The 26,408-nt window shown below is 43.9% G+C and overlaps 1 protein-coding gene across 3 annotated transcripts in view; it reads right to left on the reverse strand.

The window, feature by feature from the left end:
• Positions 1-26,408, reverse strand: part of ADAT2 (adenosine deaminase tRNA specific 2) — a 117,252-nt gene that overhangs the window by 46,045 nt on the left and 44,799 nt on the right. For 2 of the 3 annotated variants that reach the window (XR_002642629.2, XR_002642630.2), the window contains exon 7: positions 10,059-10,218. The gene's annotated coding sequence lies outside the window, so the exon portion shown is untranslated. Of the gene's footprint in view, positions 1-9,970; positions 10,219-26,408 lie in introns of those variants that run through there. The other variant, XR_004022397.2, reaches the window with a different exon arrangement.

The raw sequence follows: 26,408 nt of genomic DNA on the forward strand, positions 1-26,408 counted from the left end.
TCTGAGGGGAAAGCTTTCTCTGATCCACTAAACATCTGTCCCTGGGCCAAGATTCCAGAAAGCCCTCTCTGAGGGATGAAAGAGACCTGGAACTCTTCCATTTTGATTCCTAGAATTTCTCCAATTGGCAGCAATCACAATTTCTTCTAGGATGATACCTAATAGAATATTGAACATAGGTGGCTCTTCCTCAAATCACTTGGAAATGGGCAAAGGATAACCCAGTGTTTCTTATAAGAAATATTTGTTAATTAAGTTCTTTAAATTCTTTTTTTAAATTATTCAACAAACAATTATTGAGCACCTACTGAATATGGAGATAGAAAAACAAATGACACGCTCCCTTCTTGGAAGTGTTGGAGATGACAATCAGATATATAATTTTAGGGAACTATGGAAAAATGAATGCTAGAGGAATGTGAATGAATCGTGGGAGCCAGAGGAAGAGCGCTCACCCCACCTAGGTGGGTGTAGGTGCAGAGGTCAGTGATGGGGACACCCTCACTGTCATATGAGTAAACACGGTTTGGCCAAGCAAATGGGCGCTGGAGTGAGAAAGAAACATGGGTGGGAGGGAGAGGGTATTCCAGGCAGGAGGGATGGCAGCAAACTAGCAGGGGCAGGAAAGAGCGTGGTGTGGGTGGTGAGCATCAGACAGACAGAAGTTGCTGGAATGTAAAGCACCAAGTAGAATATAGTGTTTCCTATGGCTGCTGCGACCCACTGCCACAAACACAGTGGCTTAAAACAACATAAATTTGTTCTCTTTACAGCTTTGGAGGTCAGAAATCCAAATTCAGTTTCACAGGGCTAATGTCTAGGTGTCGGCAGGGCTGATCCCTTCTGGAAGCTCTAGGAGAGAACCTGCTCCCTTGCCCTTGTCCTTTTTCATCGTCTGCTGTCAGTCTGCATTCCTTGGCTTTTGGCTCCTTCTTTGTCCATCTTCAAAGTGAATGACTCCAATCTCTGCTTCTGTCATCATATCGCCCTTCCCTGTGATTCTGCCTGTCCTCCCTTTTCCTTACTTCCTCGTTGACCTTCTTGCCTCCCTCTCATAAGGACCACTGTAAGTAGATCAGATCCACCCAGGTAATTTTAGGATAATCTCCCCATCTCAAGATTTAATTTAATCATAGCTGCAAAGTCCCTTTTCATAACATAATATGGACAGGTTCCAGGGATTAGGATGTGAACATATTTGGGAGGGTATGATTCAGTCTGTCACATAGGGAAAAGCAGGAAATGAGTTTTAGGAAGCAAAAGGGAATCCAGAAAATGAGGGTGCTGTAAGCCACGGTAGGAGCTTGACTATAATCCTGTAGTCAATGGGGAGCCATTGAAGGGTCATAAGCAGGGGAGAGACAGCACAGTACAAGCTGGACTGAGGGGGAACTCGCTGGAAGCAGAGAAACCACCTGGGAAGCTCCTGTGAGAGTTGATAAGAAACACCGCTTATGCCCAAATATTAGACAAAGTGCTTCCCCATCCCCATATAAACCTATGGAGAAGATAAACAAACTTTATGTGTGAATTTTTATAAATCCTTATTAGGGAGTTCTTTCAATTACCTTAGTTGGAACAACAAACCGGTACTTGATGATATGATTAATGATCAAACTGGGACACTTTTGAGATGGTCCTATTGATAACTACACAGGGACAACATGCTAAACCAGGACTGCCCCTGGCTAACAGGGCATATGGTCGCCCTATGTTTGGAGAAGGCACACTGGCCTGAAATGGCTTGAATCAGTGCTGGTTTGAGGTGTTAGAGAGGCCTCCTGACCGATTCAGTAAAAAAAAAGGCAAAGGCAATTAATCGAACTGCAGTAATTTTTCCTGGGATTATGACCTCACAATACAAGTGTTGCGTGGTGTTATAAACAAGTGTTTGAAAGATTACTTTTAAATGAATATATTAAGTGATTACATAGTGAGGATTACAATACACAGTTGAAAAAACCCCAGCTGTTTGATGGGTTCTTGTGACTTTAGGAACTGTTTCCAGAGACAGGATCACATTTGGATTCTAAAATGCTGTGTCTCAAACAACACAGAATTGACCATGATTTGCTCTAGAAAACCATCTTAATTCTACGCTCCAGTGAGGAAAGAAACCCTGGTGTCAAAATTGCGCGTGAGGAGTTTGAATCAAACTCTTTCAGAAAACATGAGTGAGGATGTTGATTTCTATAATTAATATATTTATAGCTTAAGTGCTATTTTAAATATACACGTGTAGCTAAATTAATAATTTAAATATAGACATTTGACTGTCAATTAAATTTGCCCCCCTCAAAAATGGCTGAGTCTGAGAGAAGATTATCTCCCAGTTGAAAATCCAGGGGGCTCTATTTTAAATGCTCGTGTCTTCTAGTCTGACATATGCAGTATTTTGAGAGTAAACACTGTAGGATTTGTTAGGTAAGATGTAGGGTGAGGGAGAAGGATAGTCAGCTGGATGGGTGGTGGTATCACCAACTGAACTAATCAATGGCAGAGACATTTGTTTACAGGGATAGGGTGGGCAAAAGGGTACTAGAAGTTCATCGTTGGCAGTGTTGAGTTTGAGATGCCTGTTAGGGCATGCAGAAGATTCTTGGATATGGAATTGGTTAAGGATACAGGAAAGTTTATTTGCATTGGAACCACAGAGGCAAGACAGCCACAGAAAACTACAATTAAAAAGAAGCAGCATAGAGATCAAGCATGATGATACCAGAGAGGCTAGATGACCATAGGGTTTTATGTTTGGGGAAGTTAATAAAATAGACCTGGAATGTGTGGCACAGTACAATCAAGTGGCCTTGGGGTTTCTAATAGCACCGGTCTAAAGGGACTCCTATAGACATGAGCTAATACTCCACTGTAGTCAAACCTGGTAAAGCCAGCATGAGGCATCTGGTAGCCTGGGGCATGGTGAGACCAAAAGGAGTCAGGGTGAGACTAAAAGCAGTCAGGGGCCGTATCTGTAGGGTTGAGGCCAGATCAGGGACATATGACTTTTGGTTTCTTGGCTCTCAAAATTGAGGTGTGAAGGAAGAAATGGGGGGCGCACACACACACACACACACACACAAACAAGAGAGAGAGAGAAAGGGAGAAGAGAGAGCAAGTGTAATTATTGTCACAGACAGAACATTTGTCCCCCCCAAAATTCATATGTTGAATCCCTAACCCCTAATGTGATGGCATTAGGAGATTAGGAGGTGGGGCATTGGGAAGGTAATGAGGTTTAGATGAAGTCATGAGGGTGGAGCCCCAATGATGGGATTAGTGCCCTTATAAGAAGACTCACCAGAGCCTCCTCTCTCCTCCATGTGATGATATAGCGAGAAGGCAAAGGTGGCCATTTGCAAGCCAGGGAAGAGAGCACTTATCAAGAAATGAATCTGCCAGCACCTTGATCTCAGACTTCCCAACCTCTAGAACCCTGAGAAATAAGTGCTGTTGTTGTTTTTTTATGGCAGCCAGGGCAGACTAAGACAATTATACCTCAGGAATTGTTTGACTAGAGGGATTGTCATTCTGCCTTTTCAGTGTGTTGGGGCATCCCAGTTGCTAAAGAATGGGGACAGGAGCTCAGGGTTACCAGGAGCAACTATGGGTCTACATCCCATACTCACACTTCACCATCTGTGAGACTCATTGTGATCAGAGGTGAGCATCACAATCCCCCCCAACCCCTTCTTGCTACCCAGAGTAAGGGAAGAGCCTGCTTCTTGCCCTTGCTGACTGGTCAGAACCGTATGAGTTCCAAGACCTTGTTATGGAATGACTCTCCCTGAGCACTGCCCTGAGGTCGCTGGCCCTCCAGACAGGCACAAGCATCCTCTCTTTCCACAAACATCTGTTCTGTTGGGCCTCCAAGTGGGAGGGTGGGCGCTTGGTGGCTGCCTGGCTCAGAAAGTGCCCATTATGAGCAATGGATCATCTTGCATTCCATTAAGCATGTGATTACAGCCAGATGCTGTGGTGATGGGCATACAACAACTCCCTATAATAACCGTAATTACGATCCTGGTGTTTCTTTAGCTCAACATACTCTGAACTTCTTAAGTCAGAAGAAATTTGAAAGAATTGCTTATTAGAGGCTGCAATCAAATGGAGAAGGAGAACTTTCTTTATAAAGGGGGAAAATTCCTCCCTGACATTTTGGCTTATGCACAGCTTTGCCCTGACAGTGGCGTGGTTCTGGAGTCCAGAATGAGCACAGCTCTGGCTCCACACGCCTACTCTTATTTCTCTGCTTCCCTGTGCTTTGCTCTGCCTGGTTCCTTCTCAGCTGCTTCTCCTGGCTGGAAAGGAAAACAAGCACCTGCCTGCCCGTCAGCTCCCATGCCCCCCGCTGTGGGAGTTTGCCAAGTGGGGCACCTCCCCTGCCCACTCGGGTGAAGATCTTGGAATACCCAGGGAGAGGGGGTCGTTCGACGCTGAAATTGGCTGTGTGCTGTGATGACTAACAGCCACCTGGGCCTGCCATTCTTGTGGATCCATCTATTTGTGGAATACCGAGTTGTTTAGGGGATATTTGTGCACACGCGAAGTCTTTGCTTGTAGGAGCACATTTAAAGGAGCTGGAAACCCAGTCTGTGAAGAAATATGTTGCCTTCGTTTTCTAGGGTTGCCATAACAAAATACCGCACGCTGGGTGGCTTCGGTAAGGCATTTATTGTCTCACAGTTCTGAAGCCTAGAAGCCGGAGATCAAGGTTTCGGCAGGAGTAGTTCCTTCCAAGGGCTGTGAGGGAGGGATCTGCTCCAGGCCGCCTTCCTTGGCTTGTAGATGAATGTCTTCTCCCTGGATTATCTTCACATTGTTTTCCCTCTATGCGTGTCTTTCCCTTCACATGTTTTTTTTTTTTTAAGGACACCAGTCAGATTGGATTAGGGGCTCACCCTTCTTCAATATTTTAACTCCAATCATTTTAACTAATTACATCTGCAACAATACCATCTCCAAGTAAGGTCACATTCTGAGGTACTGGAGGTCACATTGTGAGAACATCAACATATGAATTTGGGGGAGGACATAAGTTCAACCTATAACATGCATTGTGAGCCTACCATGTGCCCGGCACTGTGCTGAATTCAGGGGATACGCTTGAACAAGAAGGCAGTTTCTACGCTCCCAGAGCTTGGCAGGAATACAGAGAGTAAAGGGAAAAATTACACAATAAAGTGATCAATAGATAAAGTGATCAACACTGCAATAGGGCCCTAGGAGGGGCCACGGGAAATCACAGGAGGAGCTCCAACCTAGCTTAGGAGCCTGGGGAAGGCAGCCCCCGAGGAGGTGAGGCTGAGGCTGAGGTCTGGAGGATGACAGGAGCTCACCAGGGAAAGGTGGGGCAGAGCAGAGAGATATGCCAGGTGGATGTGACTAAAAGAGCCAAGGTCCAGAGGGGAGAAGGACTGTGGCCTACAGAGAGAACTAAAAGAAATTCCGCAGGGTTGAAGTATAGCGTGTGAGGGTGTTTCCTGGGGGTTAAAGAGACGAGGAAAAGGAGGACCAAGACAATGGTGGAAAGAAAATGATGCAGGGCCTTGTAAGCCCCCTGAGGATACTTGCATATAGACCTGAGGGAACTTGGGAGCCACTGAAGAATGCCATTTAGGAAACGACACAATCAGACTCAAGATTGAGAAACACCCCACTGGCTGCTGTCTGGCGAGGAGGGGAACAGGAAAGAAGACCACTTAGAGGGACATTTCTGTGGTCCAGGAGAGAGGTGACTGTAGCTTGAACGAGGACAGTGGCAGGAGATGGACGTTTTGATGCCCACTCGTCCTTCACATCCCAGCCCAGGCTCCTGGGATCTCACAGGGCCTCCACCCTCTCCCACCTGCCACTTCACTTGTTTGTGTGAAGGCTTGATACCAAGCTCTCTTCTGTCATTTTATTTTTCAAATACTCACATGGAATTTACCATGTGCCAGGCACTGAGTGCATTAGAAATTATAATTCATGTAGGCATCAAAAAGTAACCATGAAGCAGACGCTATTATTATCCCCATTTTACACAGGGAGACAAAAAGACCTTGTCAAAGGTCACAGAGCTAATGGTGGCAGCACCAGCCCGTGACCTCTGGCTTCAGAGTCCACACTCTTAACCGTGACCCTATCCTCTATCCTACAAGCAGGCGCCACTTCATCATCCCCCCCGGCAGAACGCCAGGCGTGCAACAGGCCCTTCATAAATACTTGTCGAATGAATGTTGGCGACGATCAGATGTGTATGGTGGGTGACAGAGGTTGGGGGGCAGGTGTCAAAGGTGACTTCCAGGACTTTCAGCTTGGGTGGGAGGTGAGGCTATTCACTGAGCTGAGGATCATGAAGGCGGAAGCTGTTACAGGGGCTGTGGAGGGAAAGCGACTGGGACATCCTGATGGGACATCGCGCTTCTTACACCCCGGGCATCTGGAGCCTTGGGGCCCCCCTCAGTAGTTTCGTATCACCGCTGCCTTAGTGAGAATAACATCAATCTGAAACTTTTTCGGCCTTACCCCATAACAGCTGAATAACAGCTATTAGCTTTGGACTCTAGGCATTTTTATGAGATCTTAGTTCCAGGGCTTGAGGTTTGGCAAAAAGAGCATATTATTCACACACAAAACAACTACATTAAAATAGCATTAAGAGTCTGGTTTACACTGACAAAACATAGGAAATTCAGAATTATGGGGAAAAGTCTGTCCTGAGTTCACCCTCACCACTAGGCTGGTGTGGCTCCTTCTGCATTGAGGGTGGAGAGAAAGGTCCCCACTGGGCAGAAGGAGCCACACTGGGGAAATACGAGGCAGCCCAGGTGAGGGTGGAAGGAGGTGGAGGAAGGGCCATTACAGCAAGGACCATGGTCCCGGGGCCAGGCCCACTCCCTGGAGCCTGTATGGTGATGCAGGCATGAAACACTGGCCCTGGAGGTCACAGCCCAATCCCGGGGCCAGGAAAACATGTCATCACCAGCCTCTGGCTCCTCTGGGCTGGAGGCCTCCTTCAATGAGACATTCACATCTTTGCCCCATGGGGAAGAAGCCTTATATTTCCATCCCTCTACTGAACTTGGACACAGGAGAACTCACAGGCAGATACATTGCTTCCCCACCTAATTCTCATCTTTTGAAGGAAATGAGGAGAAAGAAGCTCAATAATGGGTGAACAAAAAGTGTTGGCTGTGTTTCCACATGGAAGCGTGGCTGGTTATAGCACTGGGAGACCACTCTGTTAAGTAAGTTTGAGAATTTAAATAATCTTGATTTGGGGTTGCATTGAGAGTTGGGGAGAGAAGTGAGGAAAAGAAATTCCCTCCTCTTGGCCAAAAAAGACCTTTCTCTATTTGAGAGGAGGTGGAACCATTTGTCACTCACTTACTTGCTTGCTTTATTTATTTATCTATCTATCTCTCTATCCGTCCAGGTTTATTGAGGTATAATTGACAAACAAAATTGTAAGATATTTAAAGTGTACAACATGATGATTTTCCATATACATTCACTGTGAAAAGATTTCCCCTGTGGAGTTAATTACCACGTTCATCACCTCACATAGTTATCTTTTTTGTGTGCGTAAGAACATTTTAGTTCTACTCTCTTGGCAAATTTCAATTATATGATAGTGTTATCAATTATAGTCACCATGTTACACATTAGGTCCTCAGACCTTATTCATCTTATAACTGACAGTTTGTACAATTGGTTCTTCGGATGTGCTTTGGGAAGAAATTTCTGTAATTCTAGAATCCACCATGGCATTTTGGGTAAGAACTTCCCCCAAACTTTTGAAAATAAAGTGTAATCCAAGAGCTCGAAAATGAGTCAGGTTGGTTTTAAATATGGTGAGAATTACCCCATCTAACCAATTTTAAAATGACAAAACACAGTCCTTGGAGAAGCTGCCATGGTCTAGCCTAAAGTGACAGGGGTGGCAGGGATAGTGAGACACCCTTCCATATACAAGAACCCCAAAGGGATTTTGTAAAATAAAAATAAAATGTGATGTTAATTCCACCAAGTTATTGCCCTCTTCCAATAGCTTTTGAATTTCATTAAACTGTTCATCCTCCCAATTTCTCAGCGATTAATAAATCTCTTTTCTCTGCCCTACAATTACTATTCACCAGAATAATAACCAAATGGATGGGCTCATTTAACCCTTATAGTAATCCTATGAGGTAGCTACTCTTATTATTCCCACTGATAATGTAACGACGTTATTTATCACTGTGATCTGTAATGATGTTAGGGTATTGACCAAGGTCACACATAGTGGTGGAGCTGGAATTGGAACCCCACGTTCCAATTAAGCTGGCACTTAGCCATCCATCCCTCCCCAGACCTGAGTTGCCTGTTAAAACCAGCTGGGAGACATCCAGAGCCATAGAGCTCATGACTCTTCCAGAAGTTCTCATCTTAGCTTGAGAAACCCTTTTCTCTATTAACCAAATGAGGGATAGAAAAAGCAATTGTGCTCATTTCTAAATTTTTCAAAGTGACTTTAAAAATCATGTCTTCTTGAAAGCACATTGAAGGCCCATTTCATTTACCTCTCTTCTCAAATGGGAAAACTGAGAGGGCTTTATGCTACCAGCTCAAAAGCTGAGCTGGGGATAAACTGCAGGAAGACTCAGGCTTTAGCAAATGACCTGGCATTGGGACTTCCCTGGTGGTGCAGTGGGTAAGACTCCACGCTCCTGATTTATGGGGCCCTGGTTCGATCCCTGGTCGGGGAACTAGATTCCGCATGCATGCCACAACTAAGAGTTCACAAGCCGCAACCAAGAAGGCCGCATGCCACAACTAAAAGATCCCACATGCCGCCACTAAGATCCGGCACAGCCTAAATAAATATTTTTTTTAAAAAAGGAAAGAAAAAAGAAAATGACCTGACATCACTTTTCCAATACACTATAAAATGTTAATAATTCTGAGTAATCTGACTGAAAATGCATTAAAGTACAGGATAGGAGGAGGCTGAGAGAAAGTCATTTTTTGTGCCCCTCCTGACCTGTCATTTAGCAAAGCAGGGACAACTTTGGCTCTGTCATGGAGTGCGGCTATTAAGATGTCACAGCCGTGATTCCATGACACTCCATCAGAGGACACTGGTGGTACCTCCCTCTTTTCTGTTTGGAAGAAAGAGACAGGAGGAGTTGTTCAAATACTGGCTGCAGATGGGGTGTGGAGAGACAGTATAAACACGGGCTAGAACAAGTTCAGAGAGACACACAGGACATGGTAACATCAGTAGAACCAGGCCTGTCAAAGCCAGTGACAGACAGCACATGGAAGATTTCTTGTGGAGCTCTAGATAATTCTGTTCCGGCTACAATCTTTAGTTAAGAGTCCAGAAGGGCCTGTTAACTGTGACTTAACTTTAAGTTTGAATGAAAAGTACAAGTAGTTGACATGTTTCCTGGTAACACCTTTTGATAAAGGATGCATTTGTCTCTAGTTTTGTACTAAAAGTCTTCAGTTGGGACTCTCTTGAGTTAAAACTCCTCTCTGGAGGTTGAATTTTGAGGCTTTTCCACCCTCCCCATCCCACGAGCCTGCTCCTAGCACACATACACATGCACATATACACACATGTGCACAGCCCCGCCAATCCCGGGTGAGGGCTCACTCGACCGGAATGTGAGCTGCAGGCCTGCGCTCAGTATATCCCCACCAGACAAGCTGTGAGGCCCCAGTGGGACCAACGCAGGAGGTCTGAGCCAGTCGTACTCCCTACCTCCCAGGAAATCTCTCTTTTTAATCACGCCCATGGGTTGTTTTCTACTTGAGCTGTGAGGACTCAGTGAGAAGAAAATGGTAGAAGGAAGAAATGCTTGGGTATCAGAAACAGGGGTGTTGAGAAATGAAAATGAAGTATAGGGTTTCACTGACCCTTTCTCTTTCCCCTTTGCTGCCTTTTTGTAGTTCAAAATCCCACAGGTGTGAACACGGTAAAAATATGTATCCTTGTTTTATCACACCGTTAAATAACACCTCACTCTGAGACAGGTTGAGTTATGAAACCTGAAGGTGCAGAAAGTCAGGTGGAGGATGGGGGGACACACCTGCTCTATGAAGTCTCTGGGTTCATCCTCCGACACTTGACATCCTGGTGAAGGACGAGGCCGTCACTGCATGACCAGCTAGCTTCTCCTGGAGATGACGAAACCTATGCAAACATTTCGATTCCACGGAAACCACAGGAAGGCAGGCTGGTCTCTGAGCCTGGGAGAGAGAATGGAGAGCAGGGTTGGTTCGGCCCTACAACCACCTTCCTGTGTTGTCACTTCACACACCCCGCCGAGGTTTTGTCTTTGGAAACACTGAAGAGAAAGTGTGTGCGGCTCTTGTAAAAGCTGTTTGACTAGGGTCGGTTGGCTTTGCTGCTGCCCAGAGGCAGGAGGAAGGATGAGGTGAGTGACCTCACTATTCGCTGGCTCTGCTGCAGTGCTGGATGGCTTCACAGGGTCTGCCCTGGGCTGGGAGGTCAGCAGAGACCCCCGAAATCCTGCACCCTGTGATTCACAGGAGTAAGTGCCCTTCTTCACGTCCCACTGTCAAGGACCATGGACATGTTGTCATTACTGGAAAGGTTGAGACCATTCTGATTGGCTGCAGTCACATTGCGTGTTTTAAATTTTAGTCGGTAGACAAACAAGACTTTGTTGTTTCTTTCAGGCAACAAACTACCTTTCTGAAGATGACAGCAGGCCCATTTAATAGGAGACCCACGTGGCTTCTGATATCAGTTAACAGCATTAAAAAATTTTTGCAAAGGGGGAAAAAAATCACAATTTTTTACTTTCAAGTAACTGAAAATATGATTACAAAGTACCCTTGCCTGTCCCTCTCCCTGCTACCTCTACATCAAAGGATAAAGTTACTTTTCTAGAAAAGGACATCAGCAAGTGCAAATTCACACATAGGATGCCTGTGAACATGCCAGCACCCAAATGTGCTGAGGAGTGAGGACGGAGGTGGAGGGACAGGCTGATGAGAAGGGCTTCCTCAGGGCAGGAGCTGCAAATCGGCTTTAGAGGAGACAAGAGAGCACGGCCAGCTGAGCGAGCGATTTCCAAGGTGACAGGGATGGGAGGAAGCAAATGGATGCAGAAAAGTCTCTGGGATATAAGAGAATTGTACTTTTTCGTTTGTCCAAAAGCAAGTGATGGGGCTTCCCTGGTGGCGCAGTGGTTGAGAGTCCGCCTGCTGATGCAGGGGACACGGGTTCGTGCCCCGGTCCGGGAAGAGCCCACATGCCACAGAGCGGCTGGGCCCGTGAGCCATGGCCGCTGAGCCTGCGCGTCCAGAGCCTGTGCTCCGCAACGGGAGAAGCCACAGCAGTGAGAGGCCCGCGTACCGCAAAAAAGAAAAAAACAGAAGTAAGTGATGTAAATCCAGCAGGAAATGCAGATTTATGACATTTGGGACAATCGTTCAGAAGAAATTTTATTTTCCTAGTTTAGTTTGTTGTTGTCGTTCTGACTCTCAAAACATGACTCTCACTTTGCAGCTAGTGCAGGTGTGGTCACTGAGTCCACACATATGGAGTCAGCCACCCCTCCGTGCCAGGCCCGTTTCTCGGGGCTGCCCAGGGGGCCTTGAAAAACATCGGCAATGTCCCTGCTGCCGTTGAGCTCGCTCTCTTGCCTGGGAGACGGGCAGATGGCAAGTAGATAAACAGAGATCCAGTCTCAGAGTGAGAAGAAAAATAAAACGTTCATGTGATAAGTGATGGAGAGGGAGTAGTGGTTGATACGGTAGTTGGGAAAGACCTCTCGGAGGGTGGGACATTTGGTCAGGGAACTGAATAAATGTCAAGAAGCCGCAGCCAATCTTGCAGAGTGAAACGTGCATTCCAGGCAGAGAGAACAGAAAGTGCGACAGCCCTGAGGAAATGAGATTGGTGCTCTAGGAACAGAAAGGATGCCAGGGCGGCTGAGAAGGAGAGGGATTGGGCAGGACAGTGACAGGAGAGGAGATGGGAGGTATGGACCAGATCAGAGGGGCCTTGGAACTCAAGCAAGGAATTTGACTTTATTGTTATAGGTAATAGGAAAGCAAGGCAGTGATTTGATTTAGGTAGAGTAGGATTATAATTCAACATGTAAATACAGTGTATGAATTAGACCCTAGCAGGCAATCCCTGAAGCTCTCAGAGCACTGGGGACGTGGGTGAATGGATGACTAACCAGGGATCAGAGGTGTCCTTGGGGTCTATAAAGTGGACAGATCCACACAGGATTTTTTTTGGACCTTATAAGAGACTCTAGTACCTTACACAGATACATTTTCACAAGTATACGTACTGTACCAGGAGCATCTGAATGACATATGTATACTCCATTTCCTAAGCATGTGTGTGGTCATGAATGATATCCAAATTTAAAAGACAATGAATTCTACAGACTGCATCTAGCATTTGCAGTGGCTCTTCTAAGATTCCGTGTCTGGCGAGCATGCTGCAAACACAATCTGAAAAGGAGAGGAGGAAATCTCAGCTCTGGTTCCAAACCAGCCGCCATCCTCAGGAAGCCCCCAGGACCCTCGGGAAGAACCAATCTGTCTGTTATCATCACTGTGACAGATCAGAATCATGGGTATCTTGTCATCATTTCATGGCCAAGATTTTGTCTCCAGACTCTAGCTCACTCATTTCTGACAACACGTTGAAAGTGAAATACGCCTCCCCACCCCTCTTCTTTCCTTTTAAAATTTATGAATTTTGCAGTTTTGTTAAAATTAAAAGTTGCTTGAGATTTTCAGAATGAGATATCCCTTCACCCATCAGCATGTAGATGGCAAGATTTAAGGGGGTGGAAAAATATTAAATGTAGATCATCTTGGAACATACAGAATGAGATATAACATTTTTAGAGAAAGGAAGAGGATTTTAAAATTCAGGCAGCCCACCATACACCAATGAGGAGTGTGTCAGAATTATTCTTATTCATCAATTTTGACAGCTCCGGGGCCCCAGCAGAGAAGCCACCCCGTTCTCTGCTGTCTAATGGATGCTGGTTAAAAGGTTTCTGTGCAGAAAAGTGGTATCCATCTCCAATATTGCCTGCCCTGTTCCATCAAGTCAGGGTTGATGAGAGAGGCCCAGGTCATTTGTTCTGCTGCTCCTGTCCTGATAGCTGATCTCAGGATGTCACTGGATGCGATGTGTACTATTTGGCCACCTGCCATGAGTCTTGTATTTTAAAGGACTTGAAATAGAAACACACACACAATTCAGAATGCTAAGCTAGAAGACTCTTATTTTCTGTTTTAAATATTTCAACTTACAATTAAGGAAACAGATCCATGCTGAATGGTTTATTTTCCAAGGTAGCAACAGGACAGGAAGTCACATTTCCTTCTACCAAATTCACCCAGAGCCACTTTTCTGTTTTATAGTCCCCCAACAGTCTAGGCTCACTGACCGCTCTCCTAGAGCTCAGCCACATGGTGTGAAAGCAGTTGTAGGGGATTTTGCCTTAACGTGGTCAGGGTAGAACACAACTTCCAAATACAATATGGCCTTTACCCTATTTTTATTCATCTTTTTTCTTCAAATCACAGTGATTCCTAATCTATCAAATTATGCTAGTCAAAACCCTCATCTACACAAAACACAGCCAGAGATCAAGAAGTAAGCAAGAAAGGCACCTTTTAGGCAAAAATAGCTCTCTTCTGGTCCACACTAAAGATGGCACATGCTGAGTCCTCTCAGGCCTTGGCTGGTGTCTCAGACTCCAGTTTAACAACCTTAACAAGCTGGTTTGAAGGGTTTTTCAGCACCCAGAAGCCTGGGAGCAGCAAAGAAGGAAATAGAAGAGATGCTCCTATGGGTCAGGGGCTGCAGGCCACACACTGATGGCACTGAGAAGGCACCCCAGACCACAAGGCAGGGAAACACCACCAATATCCACCAAAAACAGACACACTATTCAAAAGGATGGTCTCCCAAACCTCCACAGGCCCTGGAACCAGCTCTGCCAACAGCTGAGACACTGATCAATGCTTTGAGGCTATTCCTGATTTAAACATTTAAAAAGTACACACTGCTATATTTAAAATAGATAACCAACAAGGACTTAGTGTATAGCACAGGGAACTCTGCTCAATACTCAATAATAACCTAAATGGGAAAAGAATTTGAGAAAAAATGGAATTAATAAAAAAAAGGTTTTATTTTATTTATCATGATTTGAAGAAACAGAAAAGTGCAATATGTTTTAGCAAGACTGGTAAGACTACGATGCAACGTGGCAGCAACTGTTAAAATTGTTACACAAAACCTCTCAGGTGTGTAGGATCCCCAGCGGCTTCGCGTGGTCCAAATATTCCCGATGCTCGATTCTCTTCTCTTCAGCCTCTGCTGAAATCCAACCCCAGCCAGCCAAGGAGATCACGTGCTGATCCCCGATTTTTACGCTAAGGAAACATTGATCATCTTGGAAAACAGCTTCAATTACACCTCAGTGCAAATTACAGATGACCTGGGCGGTGAGCATGTTTGAGACGATGTCCATCCCAGTCCTGGGTCTATCCACAATACTCAGCAGACCCTGAGGCGGAGGTCAATTCTTTTACATTTTCTACCTAAACTGGACACTTTCTGTACACACTGCTCTCAGCCGCCTCCCCTTGAAGAGTAATTTGTTTGGTACTGGGATTTTTTGTTTTGCGGTATGCGGGCCTCTCACTGTTGTGGCCTCTTCCGTTGCGGAGCACAGGCTCCGGACGCGCAGACTCAGCGGCCATGGCTCACGGGCCCAGCCGCTCCGCGGCATATGGGATCTTCCCGGACCGGGGCACGAACCCACGTCCCCTGCATCGGCAGGCGGACTCTCAACCACTGCGCCACCAGGGAAGCCCGGGACTTTTTTTTTTAATGTGCTGGACCATGCTGGTTAGATGAAGACATTGTCACAGCTCTTCTGTTAAGTATGCATTTCTTGTATGCTCTTTACCCCACTCCTCCTTATAAATGAATATGTTTTTATGGTTTCTCCTCATAAAAAGCAAATTGGAAACCAAAGAATACTATTTTTAAAACAAAGAATCTTTACAAGAAAAGACTCTCTTCTGAGGACTTTAAACAGAGACACACACACACCCCACCCCAACCTACCCACCCCCCACACACCAAAGTTACAAAACAGGAGAAAAATTCTCAGTACAACTTGGGGACACTGAAGTGTTCTTTTAAAGCTATTTACAAACAGGGCTGTTGTTCAAACCCTGGACTCTGGGTCACAAAATCTAAGTATGTAGGAGACACTTCCACGTGCAAGAGACGGAGCCGAAGTCCTGGCCTGGCCACCCTGCTGGGTGGACTCATAGGAGGGTCATGAGCACATCAGTAATTGTTCTAAGGCCAAAGACACAGCCTTTGGGAAAAACAAAAAGATGCCCAAGAGCTCTCCTCACCAGTGGCTGCCCACAAAAAAAACCAGTGGCCCAGGGTGGTAATCCCTAAGGTATCAGAATCAGTCAGAAAAAAACTATGGCACCAACTAATTTGGATTTCCACACCCGACTCTTTCCCTATCTGGTCAATTGTAAACTGGTTTTTTCCAGTTGGACCGAACAACCCAGGAAAAGAAAAATTTAAAACAAGCAAAAAAAAAAAAAAAATCGTCAACAAACTAGCATTTCTTAATCAAGTAGTTGTTTTGTTCCCTACCTCCCCATGCCCAATGTGGACTTACAAATAGGCACAGCCTCACTCAGACCATTCCACCAGTCCTGCCAGCAGCTGAGAGTTTAGCTAAAATGATCATCATAGTCAACTGGAATTCTGAAACCAACTAATGCTCGGTTTGGTGCTGTTTATTGGAAATGGGTGAATTATTCCATGATCTAAGTGTTGACCCCTTTAGTGTGCCTTCCCAGACAGCTGCGTTCTTCGGAAAACTGCAAAAGAACATAGGAGAGTACAAGAACCCAGGATGGCTGAGAAAGATCTTGCTGGCACAAAAGTCAAGGGGAAAAAAAGTGTTTTTGAGCAATACTGTGTAAGTTTAGCAATCTAAGTACTTATTCTCTCTGCAGAGAGTGTACATGACTAACACAGCCAATTGTGAATGAGTGAAGTGAGCACTGAAAAAAAGTATGAAATGAAAGACAATTTCAAATAGTTATAATGTTATGTTTCTGAAATTAAACTTCTGGTTAACGTGGTAGAAGAAGTAGGGATTTTATTTTACTCTCTTCTCTGAAAACTCTGTCTTCAATGAAACAAAGAAATGACCATGCCCCAAACAAAACCTACTGCCAAAAACTCTAAAGCCTGGACTGAGGTGGGGGAGTCTAAGGACCATGTCTTTAGAGCTCAGGCAAAATGCCGATTTCCTCAATGTCAGATCTGAAGACAAAGCCAGCATACTTTGCAGGGCTTCAGGGAAGGTTGTGCAGGCAGGCCCTGCAAAAGGATGCCTGGCCCAGAGGCTGAGCAGAGGGAGCTGGAATGAAGCCCCTGCTCTGTTCTACAAGCAGAGCTAAATCCTTTCCCCAGATCACCTGAAGACAGCATCTGCTCCCCAAGCACTAGCCAGCAGGCATTACCCAAAGCCCTCTTGTAATTCACACATGACCCCACGTAGGCTGGTGACAGTCCTGGGTCTTCAGTTAGAGAAAGGAGACCTGGGAGCTGGACATGCTATGGATGAAGAGGAGAAAGTCCGAGCAGAACCCAGTCCGAACAGAACCCAGTCCACCCTCTAAAATGGCACAGAGTCAGCCTGTGCTTGAGGTATCTCCCTATATCTGCTAATTCATTTCTTTGGAAACACATCTCCCATTTATTTTTGACCTTCAAGAATGAGGGTGGCTCTCAGCAAAGTCCTTTAAATAAAAAATAACCCAGTTATAGTTGCTTCCCTCTCTCTAACTAAGCAAGCAAGGATGAAAGGAACATAGGGGAAAACAAGTGAAGGACACACATCACAAGAAGACTCTCTTAAGGAAACAAATTTCAGCCAGCAAGATTTCTTTTAAAAAAAGAAAGAAGGAAAGAAGGGAAGAAAGAAAGAGAAAGAAAAAAAGGAAGGAAGAAAGAAAGAAAAAGAAAGGAAGGAAGGAAGGAAGGAAGGAAGAAAGGAAGGAAGGAAGGAAGGAAGAAAGAAAGGAAGGAAGGAAGGAAGGAAGGAAGGAAGGAAGAAAGAAAGAGAGAGAGAGAGAAAGAAAGGAAGAAAGAAAGGAAGAAAAGAAAAAGATTTTATGTGTTAATTTTACATGTCAATATGATTGGGCTAAGGGATGCCCGGGTAGCTGGTTAAACATTATTTCTCAGTGTGTTTGTGAGAGTGTGTCTAGAAGAGATTAGTAATTGAGTCTGTAGACTGGGTAAAGAAGGCTGCCCTCACCAGTGTGAGTGGGCCTCACTGAATCCATTGAAGGCCCGAAAGAACAAAAAAGCAAAAGAAAGAGGAATTTGCTTGAGCTGGGACAGCTGTCTTCTGCCTTCAGTGTTCCTGTTTCTCAGACCTTCAGACCTGGACTGAATTACACCACTGGCATTGCTGGTCCTCTAGCTTGCAGATGGCAAATAGTGGGACTCCTTGGCCTCCATAATCATGTGAGCAAATTCTATAATAAACCTCTTTTACTTACAGCTATAGCTAGCTAGCTATTTCCCTATCTATCTATCCATCTATCTACCTCCTGTTGTTTCTCTTTCTCTGGAGAAGCCTAACACAGGGGGAAAAAAAAGAGACAAAAATTCAAAAACTAATTGGCAAACAACAGAAAACAATCAAAAGGAAACTAGTAAATATGTGCATTTGAAATTTTGATCAACCCTGTTAATTGGGTATCTAAAGATGTTCATCAATATTCACTCGCACCAAAAATAGATGAGAGTTTTCCCACATCCATGCTAACTTTGGATATTTTCAATTTTTTAAACTCATGGTAGTCTGTTGGATGGAAAAATGGCTTCTCTTAATTTTAATTATCATTTTCCCAGTGGTTAGTGGAAGTCAAGCATGTTTACATTTGTTTACTGCTCATGTGTATTTGGCCACATCTAGAGGTATCCTCCTGGGAAGAATCCTGAAAAGAAATATGAATGACATTCTCAATTGGGAGAAAGCAGACTCAGTACTTTTGAGGTCAGACTCTGCTGGCATTCTAGCAGTGCAGAGTAAGCTCAGTCACTAGGGACAGACTTCTGAGAAAATCTAGAGGGTCAAATTATATTATGAGGTTTTCTAAATTTGGGGTCAGCCAAAGGCACAGAAAAGAGAAGAAACAGAATCAGAGAAGTCAGGGAAATCTTATCCAGGGTCAGACAAAGCAGTGACCTAAACAGTGTGGCTGAGATAAAAGAGTAATACTGAAAAGGCCTTCATCTACCAAAGCAGCCTTGCTAACACCCACAACTTTGAAAGTAATGATTTGGGGACCAGGCTTTGAATCTCTGAAGGTCCGTGGTGAAGCAACAAATAAGCACAAGATTTCTGAGTACCTACTATGCAGCAGACATTGTCCTAGGCATTGAATAAATCAGAAGGCACTGGAGGGGGGCCCTTCAAGATGGCGGAGGAGTAAGACATGGAGATCACCTTTCTCCCCACAAATACATCAGAAATACATCTACACGTGGAACAACTCCTACAGAACACCTACTGAACGCTGGCAGAAGACCTCAGACCTCCCAAAAGGCAAGAACCTCGCCATGTACGTGAGTAGGGCAAAAGAAAAAAGAATAAACAGAGACAAAAGAATAGGGACAGGACCTGCACCTCTGGAAGGTGAGCTGTAAAGGAGGAAAAGTTTCCACACACTAGGAAACCCCTTCGCAGGCGGAGACGGGGGGCGTGGGGGGTTGGGCGGGGGGGGGGAGCTTCGGAGCCACGGAGGAGAGCGCAGCAACAGGGGTGTGGAGGGCAAAGCGGAGAGATTCCCGCACAGAGGATCAGTGCCAACCAGCACTCACCAGCCCGAGAGGCTTGTCTGCTCACCCGCTGGGGCGGGTGAGGGCTGGGAGCTGAGGCTCTGGCTTCGGAGGTCAGATCCCAGGGAGAGGACTGGGGTTGGCTGTGTGAACACAGCCTGAAGGGGGCTAGTGCACCACAGCCAGTGGGAGGGAGGCCGGGAAAAAGTCTGGAACTGCCTAAGAGGCAAGAGACCATTGTTTCGGGGTGCGCGAGGAGAGGGGATTCCTTCCCCGTGTGCCCACAGAAGGCAGAGCACCGCCTAAACAAGCTCCAGAGATGGGCACAAGCCACGGCTATCAGCTCGGACCCTAGAGATGGGCATGAAATGCTAAGGCTGCTGCCGCTGCCACCAAGAATACTGCATGCAAGCACAGGTCACTATCCACACCTCCCCTCCCGGGAGCCTGCGCAGCCCACCACTGCCAGGGTCCCATGACCCAGGGACAACTCCCCTGGGAGAACACATGGTGCGCCTCAGGCTGTTGAAATGTCATGCCTGCCTCTGCCACTGCAGGCTCGCCCTGCATTCCAATTATGACTACCGTACCCCTCCCTCCCCCAGGCCTGAGTGAGCCAGAGCCCCCAGTCAGCCGCTGCTTTAACCCCCTCCTGTCTTGGCAGGGAACAGACACCTGAGGGCGGCCTACATGCAGAGGTGGACCAAAACCAAAGCTAAACCCCAGGAGCTGTGCGAACAATGAAGGGAAAGGGAAATTTCTCCATGCAGCCTCAGGAGCAGCGGATTAAATCCCCACAATCAACTTGATGTACCTGCATCTGTGGAATACCTGAATAGACAATGAATCGTCCCAAAATTGAGGTGATGGACTTTGGGAGCAACTGTAGACTTGGGGTTTGCTGTCTACGACTGAGTTGTTTCTTATTTTTATGTGTATCTTAGTTTAGTTTTTAGCACTAGTTATCATTGGTGGATTTGTCTATTGGTTGGGTTGCTCTTCTTTTTTTTTAAATTACTTTTTTATGTTAATAATTTTTTAACTTATTATATTTTTACTTTTATTTTTATTCTTTTTTCTTTCTTTTTTTCTCCCTTTTCTTCTGAGCCATGTGGCTGACAGGGTCTTGGTGCTCCAGCCTGCTGTCAGGCCTGAGCCTCTGAGATGGGACAGCCGAGTTCAGGACATTGGACCAACAGAGACCTCCTGGCCCCATGTACTATCAATCGGCGAGAGCTCTCCCAGAGATCTCCGTCTCAATGCTAAGACCCAGCTCCACCTAATGGCCAGCAAGCTCCAGTACTGGATGCGCCATGCCAAACAACTAATGAGACAGGAACACAACCCTACCCATTAGCAGAGAGGCTGCCTAAAATCATACTAAGTTCACACACACCCCAAAACACACCACTGGATGTGGCCCTGCCCACCAGGAAGACAAGATCCAGCCCCACCCACCAGAACATAGGCACCAGCCCCCCCCACTAGGAAGCCTACACAAGCCACTGAACCAACCTCACCCACTGGAGGCAGACACCAAAAACAATGGGAACTACAAACATGCAGCCTGTGAAAAAGGAGACCCCAAACACAGTAAGTTAAACAAAATGAGAAGACAGAGGAATATGCAGATGAAGCAGCAAGGTAAAAACTCACCAGAAAAAACAAATGAAGAGGAAATAGGCAGTCTACCTGAAAAAGAATTCAGAGTAATGATAGTAAAGATGATCCAAAATCTTGGAAATAGAATGGAGAAAATACAAGAAACATTTAACAAGGACCTAGAAGAACTAAAGAGCAAACAAACAATGATGAACAACACAATAAATGAAATTAAAAATTCTCTAGGAGGAATAAATAGCAGAATAACTGAGGCAGAAGAACGGAGAAGTGACCTGGAAGATAAAAGAGTGCAAATAACTATCGCAGAGCAGAATAAAGAAAAAAGAATGAAAAGAATTCAGGACAGTCTCAGAGACCTCTGGGACATTAAATGCACCAACATTCAAATTATAGGGTCCCAGAAGAAGAAGAGGAAAAGAAAGGGTCTGAGAAAATACTTGAAGAGATTATAGTTGAAAACTTCCCTAACATGGGAAAAGAAATAGTCAATCAAATCCAGGAAGCACAGAGAGTCCCATACAGGATAAATCCAAGGAGAAAATGCCAAGACACATATTAATCAAACTATCAAAAATTAAATACAAAGAAAAAATATTAAAAGCAGCAAGGGAAAAGCAACAAATAACATACAAAGGAACCCCCATAATGCTAACAGCTGATCTTTCAGCAGAAACTCTGCAAGCCGGATGGGAGTGGCAGGACATATTTAAAGTGATGAAGGAGAAAAACCTACAACCAAGATTACTCTACCCAGCAAGGATCTCATTCAGATTCAATGGAGAAATTAAAATCTTTACAGACAAGCAAAAGTTAAGAGAATTCAGCACCACCAAACCAGCTTTACAACAAATGCTAAAGTAACTTCTCTAGGCAGGAAACACAAGAGAAGGAAAAGACCTACAAACACAAATACAAAACAATTAATAAAATGGTAATGGGAATATACATATTGATAATTACCTTAAATGTAAATAGATTAAATGCTCCAACAAAAACACATAGACTGGCTGAGAGTATACAAAAACAAAACCCATATATATGCTGTCTACAAGAGACCCACTTCAGACCTAGAGACACATACAGACTGAAAATGAGGGAATGGAAAAAGATATTCCATGCAAATGGAAATCAAAAGAAAGCTGGAGTAGCAATTCTCATATAAGGCAAAATGGACTTTAAAATAAAGACTACTACAAGAGACAAAGAAGGACACTACATAATGATCAAGGGATCAATCCAAGAAGAAGATATAACAATTGTAAATATGTATAAACCCAACACAGGAGCACCTCAATACATAAGACAAATACTAACAGCCATAAAAGGGGAAATCGACAGGAACACAATAATAGTAGGGGACTTTAACACCCCACTTTCACCAATGGACAGATCATCCAAAATGAAAATAAATAAGGAAACACAAGCTTTAAATGATACATTAAACAAGATGGACTTAATTGATATTTATAGGACATTCCATCCAAAAACAACAGAATACACTTACTTCCCAAGTCCTCATGGAACATTCTCCAGGATAGATCATATCTTGGGTCACAAATCAAGCCTTGGTAAATTTAAGAAAATTGGAATCATATCAAGTGTCTTTCTGACCACAACGTTATGACTCTAGATATCAATTACAGAAAAAAAAAGTAAAAAATACAAAAACATGGAGGCTAAACAATATGCTACTAAATAACCAAGAGATAACTGAAGAAATCAAAGAGGAAATCAAAAAATACCGGGCTTCCTGGTGGCACAGTAGTTTAGAATCCACCTGCCAATGCAGGGGACATGGGTCTGAGCCCTGGTCTGGGAAGATCCCACATGCTGTGGAGCAACTAAGCCAGTGAGCCACAACTACTGAGTCTGCGCTCTAGAGCCCATGAGCCACAACTACTGAGCCCATGAGCCACAACTGCTGAAGCCCGCACGCCTAGAGCCCATGCTTCTCAACAAGAGAAGCCACCGCAATGAGAAACCCACACACAGCAACGAAGAGTAGCCCCTGCTCGTTACAGCTAGAGAAAACCTGCACGCAGCAATGAAGACCTAACACAGCCAAAAATAAAAAAAAAAATAAATTTATATATATTAAAAAAAATACCTAGAAACAAATGACAATGAAAATACGAAGACCTAAAACCTATGGGATGCAACGAAAGCAGTTCTTACAGAGAATTTTATAGCAACACAATCCTACCTCAAGAAACAAGAAAAATCTCAAATAAACAACATAACCTTACACCTAAAGCAATTAGAGGAAGAAGGACAAAAAAAACCCTAGCAGAAGGAAAGAAATCATAAAGACCAGATCCAAAATAAATGAAAACGAAATGAAGGAAAAATTAGCAAAGATCAATAAAACTAAAATCTGGTTCTTTGAGAAGATAAACAAAATTGATAAACCATTAGCCAGACTCATCAAGAAGAAAAGGGAGAAGACTCAAATCAATAGAATCAGAAATTAAAAAGGAGAAGTAACAACTGACACTGCAGATATACAAAGGATCATGAGAGATTACTACAAGCAACTCTGCCAATAAAATGGACAACCTGGAAGAAATGGACAAATTCTTAGCACAACCTTCTGAGACTGAACCAGGAAGAAACAGAAAATATAAACAGACTAATCACAAGCACTGAAATTGAGACTGGGATTAAAAATCTCCCAGCAAACAAAAGCCCAGGACCAGGTGGCTTCACAGGTGAATTCTATCAAACATTTAGAGAAGAGCTAACACCTATCGCTCTCAAACTCTTCCAAAATATAGCAGAGGGAGGAAACTCCCAAACTCATTCTATGAGGTCACCATCACCCTGATACCAAAACCAGACAAAGATGTCACAAAGAGGGCTTCCCTGGTGGTGCAGTGGTTGAGAGTCCGCCTGCCGATGCAGAGGACACGGGTTCGTGCCCTGGTCCGGGAAGATACCACATGCCGCGGATCAGCTGGGACCGTGAGCCATGACCACTGAGCCTGTGTGTCCGGAGCCTGTGCTCCACAATGGGAGAGGCTACAACAGTGAGAGGCCCACATACCACAAAAAAAAAAAAAAATAGATATCACAAAGAAAGAAAACTACAGGCCAATATCACTGATGAACATAGATGCAAAAATCCTCAACAAAATACTAGCAAACAGAATCCAACAGCACATTAAAAGGATCATACACCATAATGAAGTGGGGTTTATAACAGGAATGCAAGGATTCCTCAATACATGCAAATCAATCAATGTGATAAACCATATTAACAAACAAGGAGAAAAACCATATAATCATCTCAGTACCTGCAGAAAAAGCTTTGGACAAAATTCAACACCCATTTATGATAAAAACTCTCCAGAAAGTAGGCATAGAGGGAACCTACCTCAACATAATAAAGGCCATATATGACAAACTCACAGACAACATTGTTCTCAATGGTGAAAAACTGAAACCTTTTCCTCTAAGATCAGGAACAAGACAAGGTTGTCCACGCTCACCGCTATTATTTAACATAGTTTTGGAAGTTTTAGCCACGGCAATCAGAGAAGAAAAAGAAATAAAAGGAATCCAAATCAGAAAAGAAGAAGTAAAACTGTCACTGTTTGCAGATGACATGATGCTATACATAGAGAATCCTAAAGAGGCTACCAGAAAACTACTACAGCTAATCAATGAATTTGGTAAAGTAGCAGGATACAAAATTAATGCACAGAAATCTCTTGCATTCCTATACACTAACAACAAAAAATCTGAAACAGAAATTAAGTAAACACACCCATTTACCACTGCAACAAAAAGAATAAAATACCTAGGAATAAACCTACCTAAGGAGACAAAAGACCTGTATGCAGAAAACTATAAGACACTGATGAAAGAAATTAAAGACGATACAAACAGATGGAGAGCTATACCATGTTCTTGGATTGGAAGAATCAACATTGTGAAAATGACTATACTACCCAAAGCAATCTACAGATTCAGTGTAATCCCTTTCAAACTACCAGTGGCATTTTTCACAGAACTAGAATAAAAAATTTCACAATTTGTATGGAAACAAAAAAGACCCCGAATAGCCAAAGCAATCTTGAGAAAGAAATACAGAGCTGGAGGAATCAGGCTCCCTGACTTCAGACTATACTACAAAGCTACAGTAATCAAGACAGTATGGTACTGGCACAAAAACAGAAATATAGATCAATGGAACAGGATAGAAAGCCCAGAGATAAACCCACACACATATGGTCACCTTATCTTTGATAAAGGAGGAAAGAATATACAATGGAGAAAAGGCAGCCTCTTCAATAAGTGGTGCTGGGAAAACTGGACAGCTACATGTAAAAGAATAAAATTAGAACACCGTATACAAAAATAAACTCAAAATGGATTAAAGACCTAAATGTAAGACTAGACACTATAAAATTCTTAGAGGAAAACATAGGCACAACACTCTCTGACATAAATCACAACAAGATCCTTTTTGACCCACTTCCTAGAGAAATGGAAATAAAAACAAAAATAAACAAATGGGACCTAATGAAACTTAAAAAACTTTTACACAGCAAAGGAAAACATAAACAAGACGAAAAGACAACCCTCAGAATGCAAAAAATATTTGCAAACAAAGTAACAAAGGATTAATCTGCAAAATATACAAGCAGCTCACGCAGCTCAATATCAAAAAAACAAACAACCCAATCCAAATATGGGCAGAAGACCTAAATAGACATTTCTCCAAAGAAGACATACAGATTGCCAACAAACACATGGAAGGATGCTCAACATCGCTAATCGTTAGAGAAATGCAAATCAAAACCACAATGAGGTATCACCTCACACCAGTCAGAATGGCCACCATCAAAAAATCTACAAACCATAAATGCTGGAGAGGGTGTGGAGAAAAGGGAACCCTCTTGCACTGTTGGTGGGAATGTAAATTGATACAGCCACTATGGAGAACAGTATGGAGGTTCCTTAAAAAAGTAAAAATGGAACTACCATATGACCCAGCAATCCCACTACTAGGCATATACCCTAAGAAAACCATAATTCAAAAAGAGACATATACCACAATGTTCACTGCAGCACTATTTACAATAGCCAGGACATGGAAGCAACCTCAGCGTCCATCGACAGATGAGTGGATAAAGAAGATGTGGCACATATATACAATGGAATGTTTCTCAGCTATAAAAAGGAATGAAATTGAGTTATTTGTAGTGAGGTGGATGGACCTAGAGTCTGTCATACAGAGTGAAGTAAGTCAGAGAGAGAAAAACAAATACCGTATGCTGACACATATATATGGAATCTAAAAAAAAAGGTTCTGATGAACCTAGGGGCAGGACAGGAGTAAAGACTCAGACATAGAGAATGTACTTGAGGACACGGGGAGGGGGAAGGGTAAGCTGGGACGAAGTGAGAGAGTGGCATGGACATATATACACTACCAAATGTAAAATAGATAGTGGGAAGCAGCCGCATAGCACAGGGAGATCAGCTTGGTGCTGTGTGATCACCTAGAGGGGTGGGATAGGGAGGGTGGGAGGGAGAGGCAAGAGGGAGGGGATATAGGGATATATGTATACGTATAGGTGATTCACTTTGTTACACAGCAGAAGCTCACACAACATTGTAAAGCAATTATAATCCAATAAAGATGTTAAAAAAAAAATGAAGGCACCACAATTCAGCAAGGGCTCTGGGTCACGCAGAGGCAAGAGAAAATCTGGCTAATGAATGACACAGTGAAAAAAATGAGGCTAGAAATGCCCACTTCATGGAGGGGTATGATATTTAGATGAAATAAGGTACTTAAAGCACTTTTGCCTTGGACAAAGTAGATGCTCTATAGATATTAATTCCCTCCCCTTTTCCTCCAATTTGCTTTACCAGTTAATTTGCCATTATCAAC

The sequence above is a fragment of the Delphinapterus leucas genome, chromosome 12 (genome assembly GCF_059928025.1).
Source record: "Delphinapterus leucas isolate spDelLeu-1000000601 "Yukka" chromosome 12, BTC_Dleu_Yukka2, whole genome shotgun sequence".
Taxonomy (NCBI): Eukaryota; Metazoa; Chordata; class Mammalia; order Artiodactyla; family Monodontidae; genus Delphinapterus; species Delphinapterus leucas.